Here is an 11,402-nt window from a genome sequence, read left to right on the forward strand (position 1 = left end):
GGTAATTCATGCACACATTAAAGTTTGAGGGCTTAGTCTTTAGGCTTGTATCCGCGGCTGCCCTCTGGATAGGTCCTATACGTGCTATGACAAGAAACAGCTTCCTAAAGACCATGCAACTTTTAGAGCTATCTTGGACTCACAAAGGCCCTTTACATTGATCATACAGATTTTTTTTTTAAGATTTTATCTATTTATTTGACAGAGAAATAGAGCCAGAGAGCACAAAGGGAGGGGATGGCAGAGGGAGAGGGAGAACCTCCCCACTGATCAGGGAACCCGACTCAGGTCCTGATCCTAGGGGCCTCGGATCATGACCTGAACGGAAGGCAGATGCCCAACCATCTGAGTCACCCAGGCGCCCTATATGGATCATTTTTTATTACATTTATTGTTCCTTCCCTTTTTTGTACCCTTCAGCTTGCAGACTAGCCTAGGTCTTGGGGCTTCTAGAGCAAAACACCGTAATAACAAAAGCAGCTTTCCATTTGTCTTCTTTAAAATGCAGAACCAAGGATGGTTTTAAAGTAGCATGATTATATATTTCCATTCGGGCTCACACGATAAAATGTTGTGCCAACTGTAAACTCCTCACATTTAAACAAGCGTCGGTCTTCATCATCAACAAGTATGTTTTGGCACAGTTATTGAAGCCCACTGTCAAGACTGGTGCCTCATGTTTTTGGAAAATAAGAAACACCATCTGTACTTTCAGGAACTGATGTTCCGGGCAAGAAGCCCAGGAGAGAAGCTGAGCTCAGCTCCCATTGGTCGTGCATACCCCGCAGCTCTTTCCTGGCTGTAGAGACTTAGCCACGAGGAGGATGGCAGATAACACTGCCTTGAGGTTCTCCCACTCACACTCAGCCCAGTACCTCTACCCTGCTCCACATACACTTTTTTTTTTTTTAAATTTATTTATTTGACAGAGAGACACAGTGAGAAAGGGAGCATAAGCGGGGGTAGTGAGAAAGGGAGAAGCAGCCTTCCCCGCTGAGCAAGGAGCCCTATGTGGCACTCGATCCCAGGATCCTGGGATCGTGACTTGAGCTGAAGGCAGATGCTTAACGATTGAACCACCCAGGCACCCCTGAACATACACTTATTAATGAAGCCTGGTGCTGATCTTCCCTAGTTCCAGCACAGTCACACTGGGGATCATTAGCATGTGCTGTTCCACTCCCAGATCAGCCATTGCTTCCTTAAAAACTGACCATGTGTTTCTAGTATCTGATTGACCCAGATACTGATGGGAAGAAAAAAACCAAGAAAAACCTCATGCAATGAGCTAGCTCCATGTGTTGATTCTCCTTTCGGCTTCACTGGTTTTTGGCTCATGTATTGTGATGTTCTCTTGTTAGGTGTACATTTAGGATTACTAGATCTTCTTGGAGAATTCACCCTTTCATCACTGTATAATCCCTGTATCTTTGATGGTTTTCCTTGTTCTGAAATCTGCTTTTCTGAAATGACTATAGCCACTCCAGCTTTCTTTTGGTTAACATCAGCACGGTATGTGTTTCTCTAACCCTTTACGTTTAACCTATGTCCCTCTTTATATTCAAATTAGGTTTCCTGTAGACAGTGTATACGTGGGTCTCTTTTCTTTTTATCTGCTCTGACAATCTCTATCTTTTAATTGATGTATTTATTCATATTTAAAGCAATTATTAATGTAATTGGATTTATATCTACCATGTTTAACTATTTTCTATTTGTCACCTTTGTTCTTAATTTCCCCCCCCCCCCCGTCTTATTTTGCCTTCTCTGGTTTGAATTAAGCATTTTGTGTGATTTCCTTTTATCTCCACTCTTGACCTATCGATTATATTTCTTAATTTATTTAATTGCCACCTTAGAATTTGCAATGGCCATTTGAAACCAACTTGAAGTCCATCATCAATAACTGTTACCACTTCATGTGTAGTGCACACACTATATCAGAGTTTGCCTAATCCCCCTTCCCACCCACTGTGGCATTGCTGACATTCATTTCTCTTACCCATGTATTATGATTACCAATGCTTTGTTATTATTATTGCTTTAAAATTTATCTTTTAAATCAATTTTAAATCAATTAAGAATGAGAAAATATTATTTCACTTAATTTACTTCCCGACACTCTTTCTTTTTTTACGTTGATATGAATTTCTGACCTATATCATTTTCCTTCTTCCTGAAGGATCCCTTTGAACATTTCTTGCAGGACAGGTATGCTGGAAATGGGTTCCTTCAATTTTTGTTTGGGAAAGTTTATAATTCTTTACTTTTGAGGGGAGATTTTGTTGGAAGAATTTTATATCTTGTATTTGAAGCATTTCAACACTTTAAATAATTTCACTCCACTCTTTTCTTGCTTGTATAGTTTTTGACAAGAAATCTGCTATACTTATCTTTTTTTCTTCCTCTTCCTCCTCCTTCCCCTCCTCCTCCTCTTTCCCTCCTCCTCCTCTTCTTCTCTTTTTTTTTCTTTCTCTTTTTCTTTCTCTCTTTTTTTTTCTTCTTCCTCCTCCTCTTTCTTTTCCTCTTCTTTTTTAATGGATAAGGTGTTTTCCCCCACTCTGGTTCTTTCAAGATTTTTCTCTTCATCTTTGGGTTTTCTTTCTATTTAGGATTTCTTTTTCCCTTTTGTAGGGATGCTCTACTGCATCTTCTAGGATATCTGTTGCTTGCTAAAATTTTACTCTTTCTGAATCTTGACCTACTTGTCAGCTTAAGCCATGGAAACTGGATACTGTAGTTTGCTTGGCAGATGGGGCTATATCTCAGACCCTGCTAGATTAGTGATTTCTCTGCAGTATCTGTCTGCTCTCTCTGATCCAGGAGCTGTTCCAGTATCCTAGCCTGCTGGGGATACCTGAACCATATCCTGGCAGTTTACAGGCCTTGCTAATGGGAGTGGAACCAGATAGGAGCGTGAGCAATGACTCAGGAATGGCTGATGACCGAGGACACCAAATCATTCAAGAAAATTCCAGGGGTTCAAGTCCCTGGTATTTCTATCATTCCCATCTCTCTGCCACAAAAATGCAGAAAATATGAGTCAGTTCTGGTATTAATTACTTTAACTCCTCATTTAGGTGGATCACATTTCTTTCACAGAAACCATTAAACTGTCAAGAATCAAGCAAAGAAAATGAGCACTTTCCCACTGGGAGAAAAAAAGAAAAAAGGAAAGAAGGAAAGGAAAAAAGAAAGAAAGAATGAACGAGCAGCCTAAGAAAAATTTCACCTCTTAACTAGCCATCATCCTGCTCTTTTCCATTTTCGTTCATAGTCTAATTTTCCCCAGAGTTTTTACAGTAAGAGGGGAAATTTCGTTTGACCATTCCCCCTCAGACCCCAGTCCCACCAACAAACAATGAAGCACCTGTCACTGGACCAAGAATGCCTAGACTTGGCCCTGCGATTATTTATAATAAAAAAGTTCCGGACTTACATTTCTGGAGTAGAGGGAAAAGGAGTTAAACAAGGCAGGTGGTTTTCTCTGATTAAAACAAGGATGATTTCAATATAAGGCAAATTTCCCTACAAATACACCATAGTGAGACAGCTCTCTTGTGAAATCTCTACTGAACCTTCTGGGACTCATTCCCTATGAAACAACACACGAGATGAACGAGCTTCTCTCTCTTGCTCTCTCCCTCCCTCTCATAGTGTAAGGCCATAATCTTGTACAAGATTAAAACAGTAATGACTATAAGGTTATACATAAGCCTCCTCTAAATCTCTAGAATGAGGGGTGCCTGGGTGGCTCAGTGGGTTTAGCCTCTGCCTTTGGCTTGGGTCATGATCTCAGGCTCCTGGGGTCAAGCCCCACATCAGGCTCTCTGTTCAGTGGGGAGCCTGCTTCCCCCCACCCTCCTCTGCCTGCTGCTCTGCCTACTTGTGATCTCTCTCTGTCAAATAAATAAATGAAAATTTTAAAAAAGATTTAAAAAAATAAATAAATCTCTAGAATAAGTCTACTAATAATTCTCCTCTGATGCAAGTTCAGGTGCTGTCTGTAGGGAGTCATTTTTGGAAGCAGGAATGATACAGTGGAAAGAGGGCTAAGCCTGGGAATGCCTGGGCGCTCCTACTGTGTAACTTTAGGACAGTCACAGTTGCTCTGAGTTCCAATGTCCTGATTTGTAAAATCGGTCTCATCAGGGCGACCTTATAACATTGTGTTCTTGAGAGAATTAATTAAAACGACATAAAGTGACCTGGTAAACAATCACAAAAGTGAGGTGATGTTAGTTATGAATGAATATTTGAAAGTCAGAATTAGTTATGAACATATTTTTATAATTCAAAAGGAAGGGTTATATTATCCCAGGTTTGTGATACAACTCTACCATTAACCAACTTTATTACTTTGATTAAATTGCTTTTCTCCTTTGAAGTCGAATTTCCTACTAGAAATGGGGGAAATACTACTACCTGCCTAACGGATTTCTAGTGAGAACTAAAAGAGATAATACTTGTAGGGCATGCAACACAGTTCTGGCATGTAGCAAATGCACAAGAAATGCTAGCTAATATTAAAATTTTGGTCTAAAAATAAAATAAAAATAAAATAAAATAAAAGTGTTCTACTCACTAAGACATCTTAACAGGCCACTCTCATCTGTCTGTGAGACCCTGTCTGTGCAGCATATGGACTCCCTCCATGACCTATGTTTCTCGTTTTTAAAAATGTTTTCCCAATAGTCTTGGTATTACAATAGTTACTTCTGTAACCACCATGGTCATATTGTAATTTCTTTCTTTTTTTTTAATTTAATTTTATTTTTTCAGTGTTCCAAGATTCATTGTTAATGTAACACACCCAGTGCTCCATGCAATATGTGCCCTCCTTAATACCCACCACCAGGCTCATCTGTCCCCCCACTCCCTCCCCTCCAAAACCCCCAGTTTGTTTCTCAGAGTCCACAGTCTCTCATGGTTCATCTCCTTCTCCAATTTCCCCCATTCACTTTTCATTTCCTTCTCCTAATGTCCTCTATGTTGTTCCTTACGTTCCACAAGTAAGTCAAACCATATGATAATTGACTCTCTCTGCTTGACTTATTTCACTCAGAATAATCTCCTCCAGTCCTGTCCATGTTGATATAAAAGTTGGGTATTCATCCTTTCTGATGGAGGCATAATATTCCATTGTATATATAGACCATATCTTCTTTATCCATTCATCTGTTGAAAGGCATCTTGGTTCTTTCCACAGTTTGACGACTATGGCCATTGCTGCTATGAACATTGGGGTCCACCATGACCAGGTGGGATTCATCCCTGGGTTACAAGGGTGGTTCAACATTTGCAAATCAATCAATGTGATAGGACAAATCAATAAGAGAAGAGAGAAGAACCACATGGTACTCTCAATTGATGCAGAAAAAGCATTTGACAAAATCCAGCATCCGTTCCTGATTAAAACACTTCAAAGTATAGGGAGAGAGGGAACATTCCTGAACTTCATAAAATCTATGTATGAAAGACCCACACCAAATATCATCCTTAATGGGAAAAGCTTGCAGCCTTCCCGTTGAGATCAGGAACACGACAAGGATGCCCACTCTCGCCACTCTTGTTCAACATAGTATTAGAAGTCCTAGCAAGAGCAGTCAGACAACAAAGAGAAATAAAAGGTATCCAAATTGGCAATGAAGAAGTCAAACTCTCTCTCTTCGCAGATGACATGATTCTTTACATGGAAAACCCAAAAGACTCCACCCCCAAACTACTAGAACTCATACAGCAGTTCAGTAATGTGGCAGGATACAAAGTCAATGTACAGAAATCAGTGGCTTTCTTATACACTAACAATGAAAATACAGAAAGGGAAATTAGAGAATCGATTCCATTTACTATAGCACCAAGAACCATAAGATACCTGGGAATAAACCTAACCAAAGAGGTAAAGGATCTGTACTCGAGGAACTACAGAACACTCATGAAAGAAATTGAAGAAGACACAAAAAGATGGAAGACCATTCCATGCTCTTGGATCGGAAGAATAAACATTGTTAAAATGTCTATACTGCCTAGAACAATCTATACTTTTATTGCCATTCCGATCAAAATTCCACCAGTATTTTTCAAAGAGCTGGAGCAAATAATCCTAAAATTTGTATGGAATCGGAAGAGACCCCGAATTGCTAAGGAAATGTTGAAAAAGAAAAACAAAACTGAGGGCATCACGTTGCCTGATTTCAAGCTTGACTACAAAGCTGTGATCACCAAGACAGCATGGTACTGGCACATAAAGAGACACATAGACCAGTGGAACAGAGTAGAGAGCCCAGATATGGACCCGCAATCCTATGGTCAAATAATCTTCGACAAAGCAGCAAAAAATAGACAGTGGAAAAAAGACAGTCTCTTCAATAAATGGTGCTGGGAAAATTGGACAGCTACACGTAGAAGAATGAAACTCGACCATTCTCTTACACCATACACAAAGATAAACTTGAAATGGATAAAAGACCTCAATGTGAGGCAGGAATCTATCAAAATCATAGAGGAGGGACACCTGGGTGGCTCAGTTCGTTAAGCGGCTGCCTTTGGCTCAGGTCATGATCCCGGCATCCTGGGATCGATTCCCACATCAGGCTCCTTGCTCAGCAGGGAGCCTGCTTCTCCCTCTGCCTCTGCCTGTCACTCTGCCTGCCTGTGCTTGCTCGCTCTCTCTCTCCCTCTTTCTGATAAAAAAAAAAAAAATCATAGAGGAGAATATAGGCAGTAACCTCTTCGACACTGGCCATACCATAATTTCTCTTGCATAGGGATTAGTAGAATTATCATCATTAAATAAAAGTTCTACTTTTACTGTGTCAGGTCAGTATCATTGAAAAGTTTTGCAGTATAAATAAAACCAAATAATTTCAGAGTTAGTAAGAGCATCAATTCAAGTTATTCACTCAAATTGGGAATATTCTTTTTTTAAAAGATTTTATTTATTTATTTGACACAGAAAGAGAGAGAAAGCACAAGCAGGTGGAGTGGCAGAGGGAGAGGGAGAAGCGAGGTTTGATCTCAGCACCCTGAGATCATGACCTGAGTCCAAGGCAGACGCCTAACTGACTGAGACACCCAGGAGCCCCCAAATTGAGAATATTCTTAATGGCATACCCACAAGATTATTCTTTCCACACCCTGGATATTTCCAGTGACAAGGAGCTAATCATCTCATAACCCTGTGTGTTTCGTCTACTTGCATTTGCTAATAATTAAACACTTTCTTTCTACTCTGAAAATAAATCTGTCCTTTTTAAAAAAGATTTTATTTATTTATTTGAGAGAGAGGGAGATCACAAGTAGGCAGAGAGTTAGGCAGGGAGAGGGGGAAGCAGGCTCCCGCTGAGCAGAGACCCCGATGCAGGACTCAATCTCAGGAGCCTGGGATCATGACCTGAGCCGAAGGCAGAGGCTTAACCCACTGAGCCACCCAGGCGCCCCAGTAAATCTGTCTTTATACCACATCTGCCCATGATTTCTGAATCATCACATGGAGTGGTGCATATCAACACTACCAGCCCTGCAAGCACCCGAGGACCACATTATATTATATCTCTGTTTCTATTTGGGTACAAAATTCAAATCTCTGGAATTCATCATAGCATAATCCTTAAAGGCATTGGCTTGGCAATTAGAGTCTCGGTTCACTCTCTTTCTAGCTATGTAATTCTAGAGCTATTTCATCTACTTCTCAGTTTCTTTTTTAAAAATTTATTTATTTATTTATTTATTTGAGAGAGAGATAGAGATAGAGACATGAGCATGAGCCAGGGGAGGGGCAGAGGGAAAGAATCCCAAGCAGACTCCTCACTGAGAGCCGAGCACAACTCGGCTGACCTGAGTCCAAATCAAGAGTCAGATGCTTAACAGACTGAGCCACACAGGTTCCACTACTTTTCCGTTTCTTTGTCAAATAATACTGCCTACTTTATAAGGTTTCTATTAGAGATTAAATATAATAATGAATTTAAAATTTAGCATAGCAATTAGCTCATGGTAAAATGCTTACTGTGGATTAACTGAATGTTAGCTAGGCAATAATTTTCGTCAGTAATTTTGAGAAAGTTTATTGCCAGCCCCTTTATCTCTCCTGGTCATCTCCTATGGATGTGTCTGGTATAAAAATATTTCTCTTCAGGGGGCACCTGGGTGGCACAGTGGATTAAAGCCTCTGCCTTCTGCTCAGGTCATGATCCCAGGATCCTGGGATCGAGCCCCACATGGGACTCTCTGCTCAGCGGGGAGCCTGCTTCCCTTCCTCTCCCTCTGCTTGTGTCTCTGCTGACTTGTGATCTCTGTCTTTCAAATAAATAAATAAAATCTTTTAAAAAAATATTTCTCTTCAGGAGTACAGACCTGAAGGACACATAATGATAGGAGAGGCATAATAAATAATTACTAACTGCTTAGATTCCTGTCTTGAATAGTGATGTTTATTAGATAACTATATAGTCACATGAATGTACAGATAACTTCAAAAGCAACTGACAGATAATATAAACAAGACTTGAGGGTGTATACAGCCACCAAAAAAAGGGGGGGTATAGAATTAGAGCTCTTGCTTACCATGTAAGTGATATTGAAGGAGCAGATATGTCCTGTTTTACAAAGTCCCTTTCTGATGATCTTTTTGCTATTATTTCATAGTTGGATAATAAAGTTGGAAAACTAATTGTTCCCTTTGAGTGATCTCTGGATCCTAAGTAGGGCTTAAGGGAATCTGAGAAAACTTCCAAGGAAGCAATCCAGGGAGAGTGAGTGTGTACAAGTCTTAATTGTATAAACCCTATGAGACTCGGTTCTTTATAAGTAGGAGGATCGAAGGTTCTTTGGCTGGAGCACTCTGTGCTCTGCACAGAGACGGTGAAGGTGAGGTCTTGTTACAACACTTTGGAAAACGTGACTGTGTTTTCAGGTGGACTGTGTGAGTGTGTCCAGGCTGCTATCCATGTCTCACTGTTAACCTCTGCCTCTCACACACTAGCATGTCCACACACAGGGGCTTTTCTGGTTCCTGGGAACTGCTTTTTCCCAGAAATAGACTTTTACATCAAACAGGGTTACAGAATGATATAATATCTGATTGTAGACAAGGACCACAGACCTCTGAGAACATTTTTTGACCAAGGAGAGGCGATCAGAGCTCACAAACATCTGCATTGCTTGGAGACACAATGCAGGTGTGACTAGAATTAGTAACAAGAAGCAGGTTGTCCGCAGCATCTCTCCCCCAGAACACCCCTGTTTCTCTTTGCTGTCTTCCACTTTGCCCAATTGTAGGGAGGTTTACAAGGGACTTTTTTGACTTAGTCATTCTCTTTGATATGTTTTTCAGTGTTACTTGCCACCGTTAATGATTGCAATCCCCATGTTGAATGTGACTCTGTCACCTGAGAGCTCCTATGTCGGGGTTTGATATTAAGGTCTCGTGTCAAAGGGATAGAAAAAGCCTCTTGTCTGATCTTTAAAACTGTATTAGATATTAACTAGGTGTGCTGTAAAGTTAAGACTGGAAATAACCAGGAAGAAGTAAGACGAGAGGCCTTTTCCCACCTTAATTTAAAATAATAATGTGAACCCATCTAGAAGCATGTCATTGCCCAGCAGCAGAACAGGCTGGGTTAGAAAGCAGAGGCCGAGGACAGTTTTCCTAATGATTAGGAGTACAGAGCAGTCTGAATGCAGTGGAACAGGGTCTCAGCTCTGTCACCTATTAGCTTTGTAACCTTGGGCAACTTGCTCAATTTTTCCAAGCTTCAGTTTCCTGATTTGTAGATGGAAATAATAGTACTAGCTTCTTCTTATAGGTTTACTTAAAAAAAAAAAAAAAGAATCACATTTGGAAAGTGCTAAGCCCAGTCCTTGGAACACAGAGATACTGGTTAAATGTATGTATGCCTACGTATGCATGTGTCTATCTATGTAGTATTATTATTAAAGGAGAAATGGGAGGAAGAAGCCTCTATGTCCTCCAGGCACTGTACTGTGCTCTCGCATTGTTTGAACTGTTGTTTGACTTCTTGCTGTCAGGGTCACTCTATTTCTTCCTCATAATAACATGAAACTAACGCGTTTCTGTTGTTACTACTTCTTTTGCTTAATATTTCAGGGTTGCTGTCGTCTACTTAGAAAAGGTTAAAAGCACCAGAAAAGCCAGGGCAACATCTCCTGATAGATAGAGATGGGGATATTAGACCAGGTAAGTCTGGAGGGATGTAATCTGAAGATAATATGATTGAAGTCTATTCAATAATTAAAAAAAAAAGATTTTATTTATTTATTTGATAGACAGAGATCACAAGTAGGCAGAGAGGCAGGCAGAGAGAGAGCAGGGAAGCAGGCTCCCTGCTAAGCAAAGATCCTGATGCGGGGCTCAATCTCAGGACCCTGAGATCATGACCTGAGCCGAAGGCAGAGGCTTTAACCCACTGAGTCACCCAGGTGCCCCTCTTCAATAATTTGTTTAACAGACATTTATTGACAAATAATTGCCAAATGCCAACGTTAAAGGGAAGCACTTAAAGGAGTAAGTTTAAGTTATATAAAATAAAAGGGGGCGCCTGGGTGGCTCAGTGGGTTAAGCTGCTGCCTTCGGCTCAGGTCATGATCCCAGGTCCTGGGTTCAAGCCCCACATCGGGCTTTCTGCTCAGCAGGGAGCCTGCTTCCTCCTCTCTCTCTGCCTGCCTCTCTGCCTACTTGTGATTTCTCTCTGTCAAATAAATAAATAAAAAATAAAATAAAATCTTTAAAATAAAGGGACATTTTAAATTGGGATTTATCTTTTTGCCAGACACTCTCACAGACATGTCATAAACTTTCCTAAGATACCAGGTTATTTTTATTGTTGATATTGTTGTTATAATAATTATGATTTTCATTTTGTAGACAATGAAGCCACATATATCAAAGATGTATAAGTGGTTTTAAATAGTGTAGCCAATAAGCAGCAAAGCCAGGATTCAAATGAAGTGCTCTGATTTCCAACACAATATCCCCCCTGATTTTTCTAGAGGAACATGAATTGTGGAAGTTTGTTACTCAAAGACACCATGAGAGTTCAAAATACAAATATGCCTAAAGACAGTAAATACTAAAGAGTGAATGAACAGCAGTAAAAAGATTTCTCAACATGAGAATACTTTGAATCTGTCTCTAAACTTCTGATCTAGTCACAGAGGACAACCATCAGCCTCTAAAAAACATTCCTCCCAGGAGTGGGATGGAAATTGGCATTTCTTATTATCTGATGTTTTTATGTACATCTTGCCATTCACAAGAAGGTTGGTCTTGATTGTTAAAAACAGAGCCAAAGCACTCATCAGCAAAATGCTTGAGAATTTGATGTTGGTGTTCGGACGTTGGTGTCTTGATTTCCTTCTCGAGGTCTGACTTTCTCACAGCT

Source organism: Lutra lutra, chromosome 10, assembly GCF_902655055.1.
Source record: "Lutra lutra chromosome 10, mLutLut1.2, whole genome shotgun sequence".
Taxonomy (NCBI): Eukaryota; Metazoa; Chordata; class Mammalia; order Carnivora; family Mustelidae; genus Lutra; species Lutra lutra.